General features: G+C 34.7%; 1 pseudogene; it reads left to right on the top strand.

The window, feature by feature from the left end:
- The first annotated feature begins 2,848 nt into the window (after positions 1-2,848).
- LOC113178562 (transcription factor JunD-like) lies at positions 2,849-3,843 on the top strand (annotated as a pseudogene).
- The last annotated feature ends 14,091 nt before the right edge of the window (positions 3,844-17,934 follow it).

The raw sequence follows: 17,934 nt of genomic DNA, 5'->3' as shown, positions 1-17,934 counted from the left end.
AAAAGCCATTAAATAGAATAAATATATCTCAGAGATGCCAAGTGTTATCTCACTTGTAGTTGTCCATTGGGCATCTGTAGGCCTAAGTGAATATTCAGAGCTTTTTGGCAAAAATATTCCTGTATGGAGCAGAAAAACCACATGAGGCAGGAAAAAGTGTGTTAGTCTTGAAGAAGGCTTTTGTGTTGATGTTTGTGATTTCTCCTTGATATCCACATAGGGTGAGAGGAGAGGACTGGGAAGAAAATGAATATTTGGAAGGCAGGGGAATGTGAAAAATACTGCAATGAGACTGAGCATGACTCAGGTTTGGGTGAAGATATATAAGTACAGGGAGCATTTTTCTGAGCTGGGAACACACTTATATTTAGCCATGGAGAAGGAAATAATATGAAGAAGACAGAGTGTGGGCATTCAGTTAAGGAGATAGAAAACCAGGAAAATGTAATGACATGAATTTCTGGAAGAGGTTATTTTAAAAAGAAAAGTAGAACCTATTGTTCTAAAAAACACTAAAAAGTGAACCACAGGGTGACAAAGGAGGGACCTTGAGTTTTGGTGCCATAGGGGTTTCTGATAATCTCAGTGGAACCTCTGTCCTCAGGTGGTGGGAATTGAAGCCAAATTGAAGATTTATGGAAAAATTAAGGTCATCATAGTGAAGGCAATAGCTGGAGTTCATTTTTCTGGTTGTTTACAATGAGATAAAGGGAGACTCAACCAGGGGTTAACATTTATGTTCTCAGAGATGTGGGGAGAGTTCATTCCTGCAAATGTTTGTTTGTGGCTGCAGAAATCTTTTTTCTATTACAATGTTTATCACCTACACCTTAGAGTTGATTTTATAGAAGTAATATGGAAGCCCAATAGTAATTTCTGGAGAGTAGGAAGGGTGCTGGGGCAGGGCAATCAATGAAAGTAGAAGATAGATAATTAGATATGATCACTGTGTACCATGCAATTGGAAATATTATGCTGAACTCCATTAACATGTGCAGGAAATATTTGTTAATTAAAAACAAATTAAAATTAATTATTCTATTTGATCACTGAAAGGTAGGCACTCAACACTGAGGGAGAGCGTATCCTTATGGTTTGTTTCCTGCTTGTGAAAATGGTCATTGTTAGTCACCTATAAAGATAACGGATTAAATAATTTTGTTAGTAATTGTATGGTTTTGAAGTGCCTTGTTGTCACAGCATGATGAGGTTATCTGATGGTCACTGAAATATTTGAAGTGCTACAGTCCATCCACTGTCAAGGTAGTTTGTGTCAAGTTCATCCTTTGGGACTGTAATATTTTCCTTATTCTTTCACTATTTGTTGCAATTAAGTCACTGAATCTGCCCACCCATAAAATGACAAAGATACCAAGCTACACATGCGGGATGGAATGCTATTCTCCTGTATTGTTTTGAACTCTTGTATATGAAACATTTTTTCCCACCACTTTTTATCAATGTAGAAATATTTCTCAGTAAATATACATTTATTTGTTGCTTTCACTTATAATTTAATATTAATTTTTTTTATTTTATTGCTCATATTTTCCAGCTTTCACTCTTTCAGGATTTTTACTTTAGTTCTAATGTCATTTATCAGGAATTCACATGTGGGAAACCTTGAGAGACTCTCCTCCTACTCTTCATTCTCTTCATCCTTCATATGTTAAGGCTCATTTTTTTATTTTTTTTTTATTTTTTTTTTTCAAAGAGAATTTTTGATATTTATTTTTTAGTTCTCGGCGGACACAACATCTTTGTTGGTATGTGGTGCTGAGGATCGAACCTGGGCCGCACGCATGCCAGGCGAGCGCGCTACCGCTTGAGCCACATCCCCCATTTTTTTAAATTTTATCTTTCTAGATGCTAGAATCACCACTTTCTCTAGGGAAATATACACCTTTTTACTGGTATTTTTAGGGCAACTTGTGTAATTTGTCAGGACCAATGCAAAATGAAAACTTAGACTCCCTGTCTAAAAGCAGGTGACCTCTACCATTGACATCATGCCAGAGAAATCTATTTCTTTCTTTTGTGATCTCTTCACATATCATTGTACAATTTGTCTTTTAATTGTCCTTCTTACTACAGAATTTTAAATTATTAGCAAGACTTCTAACATTCATCTTTTGCAATTCTAAATGCAAACTGGGGGGGGGTGACGAACTTGTGTATGTTGATACAGCAGGAGTGGAAGCCATTTATTGTAAGACAAAAGTGGTATTTATACATTCCACACAGCTTATCTTAATTAGCATAAACTAGATACAGCAATCAACCAATAAGGAATCTCCACACTTAATGGCTCACTTTTGTTACTTCACAAACCACTTCCTCTGGCATTTTGCCAGGCGCCATCCAGACTTGTTTACAGACTCTAACATTTCTCTGGCCAAATGCCAGGCACCATCCTGACTTGTTTACAGACTCAAACACTTCATTGTAAAAATTCATTTGGTTTCTGAGTGTTTATTTCATGTTATACTATTTTACTAAATTTATTAGTCAAGAATGTTTTCAGGTGAAATTTTTTGGATTTTCTAAATATAGAAGCATGTCATTAGCAAATAGTGATAGTTTTATTTCCTGTTTTTCTATTCATTATCTTTAATTCTTTCTTCTAATTGTTTTGGATAGAGCTTCAAGGATGATGTTGAATAAAATGGCAAAAAAGGCATCTTTTTGCTTTTCGTCAATTTTAGAGGGAATGCTTTAATTTTTTCTCCCTTAATAATAATGTTTCTGAGGAGCCCCCACAGAAGGGCCAGGCACAGAGCCCGCTGGCAGGGTGGGCTCAGGACTGACTGAGCAGGAGAGGGGTTGGGAGACCCCCAGGACAAAGGCCATGGCCACCCTCCCCCAGCGGAGCCAGCCTTCCGTGCAGCAGAGGGTGGAAACACTTTTCTATGGTGATGAGGCACTGAGAAGCCTGGGCAATAGCGTCAGTGGCAGTGGCAGCAACTTTGTGTCCCTGGCACACTTGTCCCTGAGGCGCCAACTTGGGTGGCAGGCAGCGTGGTGAAGAATGATGCCCTGAAGCTGAGCCTGAGGGAACAGGTGCCAGCAGAGCCAACTCTGGCCCCCCTATCTGCAAACTGCACACACAAGAGGTGCCCCCTGACAGCCTGCTCTCCAGCCTGATCTGAGGCTGCTCAAGCTCCCCTCTTCTGAGCTCGAGTGCCTCATCATCCAGACCAATGTGCTGGTTACCACTACACCGAGGAGCACGCAGTTCCTCTACCCCAAGGTGTTGGCCAACGAGAAGCAGGATTTCACCAAGGACTTTGTCAAGGCCCTGGAGGATTTGGAAAAGCAGCACCAGCTTGCCAAGTGTGCAGCCCCACTGCTGCTGCTGCTGCTGCTGCAGCCTCTGCAGGAGGACCCACTGTCATGCATTGGGCGCCGCACTCTTACCTCTCCCCCAGCTGACATGGGTCTCCACGAACTTGAGCAGCTACAGGGGTGGTGCCGGGGGTGCTGCAAATGTCCCCTTCACCTCCAATCCCCGTTCCCTTCTCCCCATTACTGCTGCCCCCCACCGACCCCCTGCGCACTGGGGCCGCCATGCCTAGCTGTGCTCAAGGATGAGCCACAGAAGGTGCCCGACTTGCCAAGCTTCAGTGAGAGCCTGCGGATATCGCTCATAGGCATGGACACATAGTAACACATCCAGGCTGCATCTCTCCCTGGAGGAGAAAGTGAAGAGGTCAAGAGCCAGAACACGAGCTGTCGTCCACCAGGAGCCTGCTGACTGAGCAGGTGGCGCAGCTCAAGCAGAACGTCCTCAGCCATATCAACAGTGGCTGCCAGCTGCTGCCCCAGCACCAGGTGCCCTTGTAAAGAGCCCAAGCACTGGGCGCATGTGAGTCCTCCTCCTTGAGGAGTGGGCTCAAAAGGGGAGGGAGATGGCTGAGCACCCTGGACTTGGGAGGGTTTAACCCTGGCGACCACCTCCACGAGGGTTGATATCAGTTTCATAGAATGAGGTTAGAAGGTCTTTTCTATTTTCTATTTCATAAAATAATTTTAGAAGAATTGGTATTCATTCTTTTTTCAACTTCTTGTAGAACTGGGCTGAGAATTCCTCTGATCCTGGGTTTTTCTTAGTTGTTAGGCTTGTGATAATCCCTGGCTTGTGAGAATTAATGTAATATACTCAAGACTTTATATTTAAAGGAGAAATGCCTACTCTAACATTAGCCTGCTTTAGCAAATGTTAGTCCTCAAATAACAATATTTTTTTAACATTTTTTGTTTTCCCCAGAAGAAGACTGACATCTCCAAGACTCCTTTCTTTAAACATGTATGTGAAAATGTGTGTGTGTGTGTGTGTGTGTGTGTGTGTCTGTATGTATCCAATGTTTTGTGATCACTTGGTAAAACTGAATTAAATAACACAGCCATCACATCAATTTGGGAACTTTACTCAAGCTTTTTAGCCCACATCTTAAATTTTTGATCCATACAACACTTTTAGCTCTAATTTCTATCAGAGTCTCTACATGGAAATATGAAATAATGAGATAAAATATTTTAACACTCTAACTCTCCAATATTATAAAATTTATTTATAATTAAATTTAATGTTATTCATACTTCACATAATTCTCCTGAAATAAATATTAAAAACTTTGAAATAAACAAAATACAAGAATATCAGTCAAGGGAAGTGACAAAGACTGCATGAGAGCAGGATGAAGATTATAAAATATTCCTGAATTAAAATCTAAGTTCCATGAAAAGTTGAATCAATATTTTTCATGTGTGTGTATTGAGATAATTACTACACTAAGACATTTAGGTGTTTGTAGAGTAGGAGGATATAAGATACCTTTGCAGTGTTAATAAATAGGGAAATAAGAGGAGCTCTATCATGAACATCATGTTGAATTTTGCTGAAAACCCAAATGTGAAGCCTAGAGATGTTTTGTAGAAAACAACAAAGTTAAGCAAATAGATCATCAGTTTTCTTGCTTCTGAATACAGACTAGAAGGTAATAGTTTACACACATATTTGTAACAAATTCAATAAAATGCTTCATTTCAAGGGAAACTAATAAAACAGCCTGTGGTTGAAGGAACTATCAAGTTCAACTTGTTCAACTGTCTTTAACACATCTATAACCAAGAAGAAAAAATGACTATTTTACATGAATAAACTCAGTAATAACAAAAAGTTTTCTCAGATAAATGGCTACACTTTGAATAATGTTGCAATATTCATTAATTCTGGTTCTGCTTACAGAATAGTCTCACAGTTCCTGAAAGACTCATGGGTACAAAGAAATATACACCAAGGGCTTATAGTCTTCTTCAAAAAAAATTTCATTTTTTTTCCAAGATTTGGCCATCCTGACATCAGTGTGTGGATTCAGATATTTGGGGCAAAGCTGTACTCTGATGATCCGGTTACCTTTTTCTTTTAAAATTACAAAAATTTCTGTAGAAAATGTTTACTTTACCCGAACACCCAAAGTCTGTTGTCATTCTTTGAAAGAATTTAAATTGTCTTTGAAGAGCATTTTTTTCTTGAAAGTTTTCAATTAACAAAATCATCCTTTGATATGTGGGTGAAAATTCCTTTGAAAGTTTGAATACTTCTCAGAAAAAGATAAAATACCTTTCTCTAAATTATTATAAACTGTTCTTATTACAGAAAAGTCAGTAACGTAATAGAAAATAATTTGGTATTTATTGATGTTGTCTTTTTTTTGGGTTGTTTGTTTTTGGTTGTGTTCCTCGCAAAACAATGTGAGACCTCTCATTAGACCCCGGACATGTATGGCTTGTTGTATAAGAAAATAAATTAAACAAACAATCAAACAAAAAAAAAACTAATGTTTTATGTGAGTGTGTATACTTTTAAAATATATTTTTCAGGTTTTTCAACTAAAACCAATTCAGAGTAATGACACCTAATATGAATGGATATGCCTCCCATAGAGCTTTATTTTCCAAATGACTAGTTTGTTAGAAGTAAATATGAAGAGTGAACTGAGACATCTTCTGTTAGAAAGAAATCAAGGAATGAATGGACAGTGAGAGATAAGAAGGAAATAACCAATAAAATGAGGAAGGATGAAAATAGAGAAGAGAGAAAGGAAAAAAAGACATTTGACTTTTTATTTATATATTTTTTTCATTTGGGAATGAAGACAGGTTAAACAACTTCTTCCTGAGGGAGCCAGTTTTCCTTCCAATTACTCCCTTTCCATTATAGTCCATCTTCTCATTCTCTCACACTCATCATGGTGAATATATAGCAGATATACATTGTGATTATGAACTAATCTGTGCTTGAAGATAATTTCTTCAGCCACTGTACAGTCCAGCTTAGCCATGGGCAGGTAGTTTAAGAACTGTGAAAAAAAAAAAAAAGAACTGTGGTTCCCAATCATGCAAAATTTTCTTTTTTCCATTCTTGGAAACAAATTGAGAACCTCTTTTCTGTTAACCTTAGCTGAGACTGTAAGCGAAGGTCCTGACTGGTCCTGATTATGTCCAACTCTACTAAATATTGTTGTGAGCGCAATGGAACTTGATCTGGACAGAAATCACTCAAAGTCCCTGTTATCTGTTTGGGGTAGGTTAGTGTTAGTAACTACCAAAGCTCAGAAATGCAAGATCTACCTGAAAAGGGTTAATTTATTTTAAAAAAATGAAGAAAGAATATGGAGCTCTCAGTATTACCAAATGCCTACTATTTATCAGATCAATTGGACTGTGTTTCTCAGTAATATCACCCACAATTGATCTGGCCTTTAATGTGTATCAGTACACCTCTTTACTTGGACTATCTTTATTTATTTCAACCAGAGATTTGTTGAGTAAGAAAAAGAAAGTACTCTCATTTTATAGGTAGCATATTGTAAGTGAGGTAGACTTAAAAAATCTCAGATAATTTTCCCATGAATATGAGTGTAGTAAAATAAGTTTAGAACATCTTTTCCTTAGTATTCAAAGAATTACTACCTATGTAGCAGAGTGATAAATAACCATTTTTTTATTGATGTAAAAGCATCTTTTGAATGAAAGGTACTAGTTTATTCACTAAGGACTTATGTTCACTGTTCTCTAAAAAGATAATGAAAATTGTAAAAATAGAAAAAAAGGAAATAAAAATAAGGTTGTTGGAAATTATTTATTCTTAGTACAAGTTTTATTGTTGAGGACCAGTCCTAGGCTGTGCGTGTTTGAGGCAAAGAAAATCAGCAAACCTTCTGTGATTGTTTTAATGAACAGACTTTATTTTAAGAAGAGTTTTAGATTTACAGGAAAATGAAGCACATAGTACCTTGATACAATACGCCTTCCCTTATTTAGAGTTTTCACTACTTTTTTCTTTGTATATGACTGAGAAATATTTGATATAAGAAAAAATCAAAATATTTTGTCAATAGTTTTGGTATTAAGTAATTATTAATGGCAATGAATAGTTTAATTATTTATTAAAACACTAATTTTACAGTTTTAAAGCATTGACAAAGAATAATGTCAATTTTCTTCATGATGGTGTCTTACAGAGTATATTCACCACACCAGAAGTCCCTGTTCTTCACCTCTTTAGCATATTCTACTCTCCCTGATTTCTTGGCAATGTTTAACATTTTTAATGTTTTGACTTTTACATAATGTCACAAATATGGCATTTCAGACAATATATTCTTTCTGGCAAATATAAATTTATGATGCCTTCATTATTTTTATGTTTGATAGTAAATTTCATTTTTTTAAAGTTTTGAATGACCCTCCAGTGTATGGATGTATCACAGTGTTTACATTAGTAACAGGTAAATAGCTACTAAAGTCTCTCTTAGCTGCTTTCTGTTTTTGGCAATCATGAATGAAGAAGCTGTGGACATTTGTATGTGGGTTTTGTGTGGACTTAGTTTTTAATTCCATTGAAATAACACTGAGAAATACAATTAGTGAACCATATTAAGTGTATATTGTAATTTTATGAAGCTACCAAACTCTCTTCCACAGTGGCTGTCCAATTTTGTGATCCCAACAGCAGTGTATGAGAGTTCTTCTTGTTCCACATCTTTGCCAGCTCTTGATATTGTGAGGTTTGAAATTTTGTAAATTTTTATAGGTGTGTTTAACTTGTAATTTATTAATGACATATAATATTCAGTATTTTTTCTATGCCTTCCAAATATATAGTTTGTTTTATGAGGAATATATTTATTTCTTTCATTCAAATGTAAAACCATTGCATTAGGGTAATACCAAAATACAATAAAATATACATATATAATTCATATTTTGTCATATTTGGACATACCTATTTACCAATATAACAGTGACCACAATCAAGTTTTTTTACATTGAGAGTTTATGCATATGTTTCTTGGTGCCCTGTTGTAATTTCTACCTCTTGTTGTAATTTCTCCTCCTCCTACATTGGGGGGGGGACTGGCAAATCAAACCAAAACAAAACAAAACAAAAAAACAAGCAAAAAAAGAAAAACATGGACTGACTTTGTATTGTGATACATGATACAGTAAGTTGTGAATCACACAAATTAATTGTGAGAGCCTTAGTCTGCATAGATGGTGACCTTGGGACAATCAGTCATCCCTCAAACTTAGTGTACTCATCTGTAAGATTAGAAGTCTTCCAATCAGGACTCAAGATAATGGAAAGATAAGGACAAAGTAAATAATGAATGTCTGACACAGAGAAAGCTATTCAATTCTGTTATCCAGTGTTACCATCCAAGCTTTATTCTGGTGATGCAGAGTACATGTGGGTGACTACAACTCCACAGTTTCTTTCTTTTATTATATTTTATTTGTTATTTTTAAATATTAATAATGATAGGAAATATTTTGGAATATTATGCATACAGTGAGTATAATTCATTGTAGTCAGAATTCTATATTTTTGGTTCTACATAATACAGTTACTCTGGTCATCTGTTCAAATACAAAAATAAGAAAGTTATGTCCAAATACATAGTTCATTTTTGTAACCTCTGGCTATAATTGTATAGACTTCAGTGTTTTCATGATTTTTTTCTTATTGGTGTTATTAAGGTTTAATTCTCATAAGAGTGCCCATCAAAAATTAATTAAGTATTGACATTTACAATTTTGTGGTAAAATTACCACAATTACCTTGTTTTAAACATTTTAATAACTGATTTAATTAATTTAATCTGTTAATCAACAACTTAAATGCCTTCCAAGTCCCTGGCAACAAACTCTATCCTTTCTAACTCTATGATTTTCTAATTTTGGATATTTAATATAAGTGTAATTATCTCTCGCCCATACAATCAATAACTGATTCCTACATGGATGGATTAAGAAAGAATTTGCTAATGTGCCCCTTTGGATGACATCCTAGGGAGAGACCTTTGTGGTAACCACATGGAGCTATGCACTTGAAGGGACTAACAGTCCATTTTGGGTTCAATGTGCCTTGGTCTCTTGCCAATCTAGATGGACATGTGCTTGGTCAAGTAGCAAATAGGGTGTCATATTGCAGAGGTGATAATCTGTTATGTGGACACAGAAGTATGGGTATGAGTGCTCATTGGAGGTGGAGTCTTCAGGGCATGAGTCCCAGAGAGATTCCAGCCTCTGGAAGCATAGGCTGTACCTATACCTGCAGTTGAGTACTGTGCAGTAACCTGGCAAGGATGGAGAAAGAAAACCTGTTACCTGAGGGCTTCCATTCCTCCTTATCCTGAAGAGCAAAGTATGATTGGGATTTGGCAGAAAACCTTTATATGTATGGTCAATATTATGATGTGCTAAGGTACCACCTAGCATGCATAGGCATGTAAGAACAGAAAAGAATGGAGTCAGAATCCCTACATCAATTCATATACACATACACACACACACACACACACACACACACACACACACAAACACACACATACCCTCAAAATATATCACAGAACTCAACACAAAACTAAAACTACAAACTTTTAGGAAAAAAAAACAGGAATACATCATTTTGGCCTTTTATATAGTAGTGGTTGCTAATATAAGGCACCAGTAAAGCAATAATGGAAGTAATAAGTAAATTGAACTTTACTGAAAATAAAAGTTTCTAAGCATCAAAGAATGCACTAAGAAATTGAATTGACAACTCAGAGAATGGAAGAAAATATTTGTAAGTCATAGATTATAACTCAGAAATGACTGTTCCCAAATATAGAAAGAACTGTTACAACTAAACACAAAGAAAATCCAATGAAATGTATCCAAAGACTTGGATGTGCACTTCTCTAAAGATCATTATGTTTGCAAAACAGTAATCATTTTATCATTTATCATTAAGGAATTGCAAATCAAAGTCATAACAAGAGAAACTTATCTGAACTCATTTGTGCTTCATCTTTGTGTGATTTCCTTCATTTGTCTCATGGTGCATTAAACTACTGAACTCCACTATTTGAGAGACATTAGAATGGACAAATATTTGCACATTGATTTTCCACTAAATTAATCTCACAATGACGTTGCTTTACTAATTCTTTTTGAATCATGAAGAACATTAGTTTTAACACTTTAGTACTGTGGGATTTGGAGGTTTCCCAAAACAGTGCTGAAGTAGTTTCTATGATGTCTATAGTTACATAAAATTGTGTTGTCACTAAAAATTTTACTTGCACAGAAAGAAACACATCCTTTGCTGTAAAAATCAATATGTAAAGAAGATCAATATATTGAAAAGTTAATGTAGCAAAGTGGTATGTAATGAAATTAACTGTTTTCACAGCCATAGTAGAAATGAAATTATGAAAGGTAATTCCTGGGGAGATGGTATCATGCAGTCTGAAGATGGAGGCTTTGCTTACCTCTAGAATAGGGTCAACAGGGCTTTATTTCCTGTTAGGTCCTTACAGTAATTAGGTGATGTTTGGGAAAGGGGAAGTAATAAACTATACAAGCTTTGCAAAATAATGGGAAAAATTCTTACAGTAAGGTAGTTTTTCCAACAGCAGGAATGGCAATGTAGCTGTTAGTTTCTGTGGGTGGTAATGAGTGAAACTGCTCTTAGGTGTAATGCCCTGGAGACAGTGAATGGGGACTAAGCTTGTGGGAACCTAATAGAATGGACATCTTGTACCACAGTGAAAGACTCCATGGCCTAAAATTCTAATAATAGAGAAGATAAGCCACGCCCAAAATATGTGGAGAATTGGCATCCAATAGAGTGTGAAGCATGCTACATTCAGCCATGTAATTGTATCACAGAAGCAGCAAAAGTACTGAAGGCAACAATTCTGATGCCTTTCCTTTGTTATAGAATCATAGAAACCTAGGAATCATTGACCATCGTTTAACAGTCAGAAAAATTGAAATAATACCTGGAATTAAAAAACATGTTTTATTTGATTGATTTTTGTATGAAACCAGATTTCACACAATCTTGAGCATTAAATAAAAAAGTATTAATTCTGACTTTTCAACAGTTATAGTGCAATTCATACTCATTTTCTAAGTTTATGTCATTTTTTTCCATATTTTGTTGCAATTTATATTTATAATTTTAATGGGGCCATACACCTTACATTTTTATGAAAAAGTTCTTGAATATATATTTCAGAATAAATAAAGAATCTTACTTTTCTTTCCCTAGGTAGCAGATTTCTTGGATTTCTATTTTCTATATCTCTTTATTTTTTTTACAATTCATAATTTTACCTTCCCCCCTTCTCTCTCTCTCTCTCTCTCTCTCTCTCTCTCTCTCTCTCTCTGAAAAATAAAATAGATATCTGAATTTCATTTGTTCTCAAAAAATATTTTAGGCCTGGAGAAAGTAATCAGTATTCACTTCCAACAGTACTTGTGTACATTTATCACATTGGTAACAGAAAATTAAATTTCCTAAGAAGAGTTTTAGTTTTTCTTTAAAATGCAATCCATATGGATTTAGTGTTTTTATTTTTGAGCATTTAGAGCTGCTCCTCACTAATACTTTGGTTTTGTTCTTGGCATGTACCACAAGTAGTCCATTAAAGCAAGTTGTTTTTCCCCCACTATGGTCCATTATATAATCCTTTTTTTTCATTTTAAAAAGTACAGTAACAGAAAAAAATCTCACATTCCAAAACTGTGAATTCTTAGATAATTCTTTATTGAGCTCATGCATCAGTTAACCTGCAGAGGTGTAGATTGCAAATGTATTTAATCATAGTCATCAGTATTATCACTTGTGGGACCTCCATGAGTATCTTGTATTGATAGAAGTGATGCAGACACACACTTAGGGGAGTTGAGACCTACTGAAATCTAGAATCATAATTCAAAAATCTAACATTATTTTTGGACTTTTGTACAGAAATAAAATTTTATGCTACAGACCAAAAGATGAGGGAAATATAATTCAACTTCCTCTCTTCTGTTCTTATTGATCCTATCTTTATTATAAGTGAGATTGATTTACATATACTACTACTACTCTAATTTTAATCAGTGCAAATAAATATATTTAAAGATTTGAGTTTCTGATTTCTCCAATACAAATATTATTTCCAAATCAATAAACCTTAAATCTCACACTCTGTTTTGCAAACCTTCAAAAATATTTTAAATGTCTCAGCTGAGGAATCAACATTGATCTACATTAAATCTAAGAAAATATATTACCTTCTTCTAAACTTCTTAAATTAGATTCTGAGCATTTAGTGGTTATTAAATAAATTATGTTTTATGGCTTTTGTTTTCATGAACATAAATTATAACTTCAAAGAATCCATGTTTTATCAAAATAGATTTACATGCTATCTTTGAATAATTACATTTACATTGCTTTACTGGGTTAAACAAAGATATATATTAAATTATAAAATTTATGAAGTTCAGTCAAACAAATGGAATTAGAAGATAATGCTTGTACTACTCTGTACAAGTTTCCTTGTGTTATTAAAATCTGTATTTTATATTTCTTTTTTTTCATCCAGAGAATGTTATATACATATTGTGAGATAAAGAATGAGTAACTTATATGGATATCATTTAAAAAGTAGAATGTGGGGCTTGGGTTGTGGCTCAGTGGTAGAAGGCTTGCTTAGTATGTGTGAGGCAATGCCTTTGGTATTCAGCACCACGTAAAAATAAATGAATGCAATAAAGGCCCATCAACATCTTAAAAAATTAAAAGAACTTTTTACACTGGACAAAACACTAAGAGATGTAAGTTTAATAATGTTAAGTACTAACACTGAAAAATTGAATTTGATTTGGAAATAGTAACCTGAACATATAATTTTTTTCTTTAAATCTGTTTTATTCACTTTGTTCTTTGAAAATGCCAAAACCAAAAAGGGACAAATTGAAGACCAAATTGTGGTCTCTGAACACCTGACACCTGAAGTAGACCAAAGTTTCTCAAGGAAGTGGCTTACTCCAGGCTTAAGATGAGAAGTATACTAGATGAGCCTGGATCATGTTGTCATGTAGGAAAGAAGAGCCATTTAGAGACATTGAGGATCACAGACATGATCTTAGGTGCCACTCTCAATGACTCAAGGATAGGAAGGTTTGATCATAAAGAACTTCAGTGAGTTGAAATATGTGACAATTGCTTATATCCTTGAGACCATTGTAAAATTAAAGGAAATAATAATTGACCTGCATGATAGGATGCTGGGGAACCCGATGACTATTTAGAGAAAGACAAGGTTAAGAATTTGCCCTGCCTTTCAAATAAAAAGTATATTTCTGGAATATTTATTCTGAAACAGAGTTCCTGTTTAGAAGAGTATATTCAGTCTTAACAAAGAAGAAATGGTGGCATTAGAATGTCACCATTTGCAACCATAATAAAATCATGTATATAGGCAATGATCACTAAAGAGGAACAACTACACCTACAGGTATTCTGCTGAAAAGATACTAGAGCACCTACAGCACATTCTTGCCAAAAATCTATCTTGAATTCATCAAACATCTACATCTAACTACAAATTAACACAGCAAGATGCCAAATGTCATCATACTGTAGTCAGTAGAATCCAGATGACGGGATACTGTAGAGAAAAATGATCTGATGTTCCAACACATAAATTGCAAGTAAGAAACACACACAAAAAAGGTGGAGGGTCATGAATTTGACCTCCACTCACAATATGTAGCTGCTAGCCATATATAGCTATTTAAATGTAGATTAATAAAATTATATAAACTTAAAATGGAGTTTGTCATTCACTCTACCGTATGTCAGGGCACAATAGTTCTCACTCGTGGAGAACACTGATACAGTACTTTTTCCTCATCACAGAGAGTTTTATTTGGGGTAGAAGTGTTATTGATTAAAATAAATTTCAGAATTGTATCAATCAAACACATTATGTGGATTTTACTTTAATCCTATTTCAATAACCGAAGACAAACATACTCATATGAATCAAGCAAGAACATTTTAGCATGGGATTGGTATTTCATTATACTAAGGAATTATTGTTAGATTTATTATTACACAAAGGACTATGTTATATTTATAAGTGATTCTTAACATTTAGAAATGGATACACAAATATTTGCAGATGAAATAATGCAATGTTTTAAGTTTGCTTCCAAATTGATACAATTCAGAGGGACTATATGTGAGACATTTTTACCCATGTACTGATCATTACTGAAGTTGAATATTCAGCATTGAGGGTCAATATGTCAATATGTTTGCTTGAAATCAGCTATAATAAAAAACGTTTTAAAAATTCTGTTTTATTCAGATAAGTTTGTACAAGGCACGTAGGTTATAAATACAAGTTCAAAGACAAAAACAGTAATGTTAACTATAAGAAAGCTTTTAAATGATGATAGTTATCAAACATGAGCTATTTAGACAGTGTGGATATATTTATAAGTATGATGTACTATTTTATCTAATATGCCAATATGAGTAACATACCAGAAATAAATTCATTTGAAGTTATTTAGACTTGTTTTTGAAGAAAATATTAAAATATGCAAGAAAATAGATTTTTCAAATTCCTTCTAAGTGTAATGTAAGCAAAAATTTTCAAACATTCACTTGCATTAAAAACATTGTTTAAAATGTAGATTTACAATTCTGCTCCAGTTTAATTCAAAGGATCTGAGCTCAGAATTTAAGAGTCTTCCCACTTAGGAGGCTTCTGAAGTTCATGTCTTTTTTTTTAATAAAAAAAAATCTGAAAAATGCTACTTTTCTAAGCATCAGCATTGCTTTTCTTTTTTTTTTTTAGAGAGAGAGAGAGAGAGAGAGAGAGAGAGAGAGAGAATTTTAATATTTATTTTTTAGTTATCGGCGGACACAACATCTTTGTTGGTATGTGGTGCTGAGGATCGAACCCAGGCCGCACGCATGTCAGGCCAGCACGCTACCACTTGAGCCACATCCCCAGCCCCAGCATTGCTTTTTCAAAGTGCCTCCTGCAGCAAATAGAATATGTGACCCAAACCTAGAAAATCGACTAATTTAGCAGTTGTCCCAGACCATATTTACTTCTTTTAGCACTCTGTACTCTGGGACCCATCCCTAGAAGCCTAAAGTTCTGTTAAGAAGCCAACAATATCATTTTCTCATGACTTCAATTGACACCATTTACTTTGCCTCACTAGTTCCTAAAATGAGGGGGCTTATCTGGGTAACTATTCTCTTTGTGCTCTCGTTTGACAGAGTTTTTTCTAAATGATTGTTAGAAGCCTGACACATGTCAATCCAAGTGTTACAGAAAAATAGATTGTTTTTTATTACTTCAGTCAATGTAAAACACTTAGATTTAAATACAAAAGTTTTGTAGTAATATAGCATCTATACAATGTTGCATTTGCTTTATTTTCATTTTGCTGATAAGTAGATAGTAGGGAAAATTAAAACATGATCACATTCACAGCTCTTCAAACCCACTCAAAACTTCCTGAGACTCCCAGTTTCGCTACTTGGAATGTGTCCGTGATCTAATTATTCATCTTCTCATTTGTATGAATAACAATGTCAGACTTACAAAGGATGATGGTCATCATTATTAATCCTTGCTAAGCCACCTATTTATTGATTGAAGAGTCAAAGAAGCATGTTACTGCCTCATGCTCTATTGACAAGGGGATTAGAGGTCATATCAGAAGAAGAGAGTGATGTACTAGTAAAAAGCAAGAGACCTAGAGAATGAATTGTCATTCATAAATCTCCTGGAGCAGCTTCTGTATTTGTAGAACTTGGTAAAAATGGAGCAGGCCACATGAGGAAAGACGCACGATCCTGTCTTCCTAAAGTTTGATGTCATCATCTCCATTTCCAAACTTTTTCACTGGTCTCCCTACCATCTTTTTTTTTTTCATTCCTTATATTCATTCTATGTACTGATGACAAAGTAATCTTTTGAAAGCTATTTTCTTCTTAATGTCACTAGAATGAAACTCTCCAGTTCATTCCCATTTATCTATGAATGAAAACTCCCAAATTGCTTGTATTGCTGAGTAAGACCCCTTTCGGATCCCTTTCATAACATGGTTCCTAAAACCAGTTTATCAGCATTCTTCCCCGCCATTTCACAGAAAGCCTTTTGCTTTATTCAAACTTAGATATACTTTTCAAACTTCACATAGTTCACTCAGAATAGTTTTTATCATCACCTGGGGACTCCATTCAATGTAATATCTTCTATGATGCTCTCTCAGGCTACACCACCCTAGGAGGACTCATCGCTTGATGATCTTTTAAATCTCTGTCATATCCCTGATATAACCTCCATCAAATTGTGCCTTTTACTCTAGCTCTTGACAAGTGAACATAGTGACACATTTTCACTGTGTAGTTGGGACAAACTGGTGACAGTTAATCTTGTCCTTGAAAGATAGATAATCATTTGAGAAATGAGGAAAACACATGGAGTTTCAAGGAAGGATGCAGAGACAGAAATGGCAAATCCCAGTATTTGCAGCAGTGAATATACCCTTCATGGGCAATTATAAGTAGAAAGGAAAGAAAATCAAGTCAGATTTCATATTTGAGCTTCATTTCCTCAGCTATAAGAAAATGAGTATGAGGACAGTAATATGGTGTTTATTAAATATGAGACTACATAATTAAGAATGGAGATGTTACTAACACAGTAAATTCCCCTTTTCTCCCACTTTCCTCCCCTTTCCTCCAACATCTTTCCCGCAAAACTATGTTTCCCTAACTGGATGAATTTGTGATTTAGTATTATTGACTTTGGGTCATGCCAGAGTGCTATTTTTGTTTCAAAACTAGATTTCCATACTGACTTCAGCACTATTTTTTTAAATAGAATTATAATTTTGTTCAAATGAGCCACTTCTCACCACTCATTTTCTTCAACTCTAAAGTAAGTTGGCTATTTCAACTGCAACATGTTCCATGATATGTTCACAGGTATTTTCCATAAGCAAAATTGTTGCATTATGGAATACATGTGGCCTCTTTGTCAAAGTATTTATGATGGTCCTGGTTTCAACTCATTTTCATCTTGTATGCCAGTGTATAAGAGGAAATAATAAATAATCCTGGGTGCAGAAGTGGGTAGATTTTCTGTGGGCCAATACATTTAGTAGAACATTCAGAGCCCTCGTTTTAATGGTCCTCCCAAGTTGGTAGTTTTTGATGCCCATGGCAATAAACAGAGTCAAATTTTTAAAATAATTTGACCATCACTTTTTGTTTATTCTGGAAAAACATTAATACTTCTACCTAATTTTTTATTTGTAATTCCTGTAAGTTCTGCTAAGTAGAGTCACCCAAATTTTAATCAATCCAGGCCAATTCAAATTGGATATGCCATATTTGGTTAGATCCTGTCCAACTTAGCCATCTTTTTTGATATGTACCATTGGGAGTAAAAATAAATTGAGAAGATAAAATTCTGTATTCTACCAAAATATATGTTAATATTTAAATACATACTAAATTTTAAAAGCTTTGAAACTCAACATTGGCTATAAAAGCTACAGCAATTT

This window comes from Urocitellus parryii, unplaced genomic scaffold (assembly GCF_045843805.1).
Source record: "Urocitellus parryii isolate mUroPar1 unplaced genomic scaffold, mUroPar1.hap1 Scaffold_37, whole genome shotgun sequence".
Classification (NCBI taxonomy): domain Eukaryota; kingdom Metazoa; phylum Chordata; class Mammalia; order Rodentia; family Sciuridae; genus Urocitellus; species Urocitellus parryii.
This window is presented reverse-complemented; position numbering and strand designations above follow the sequence as displayed.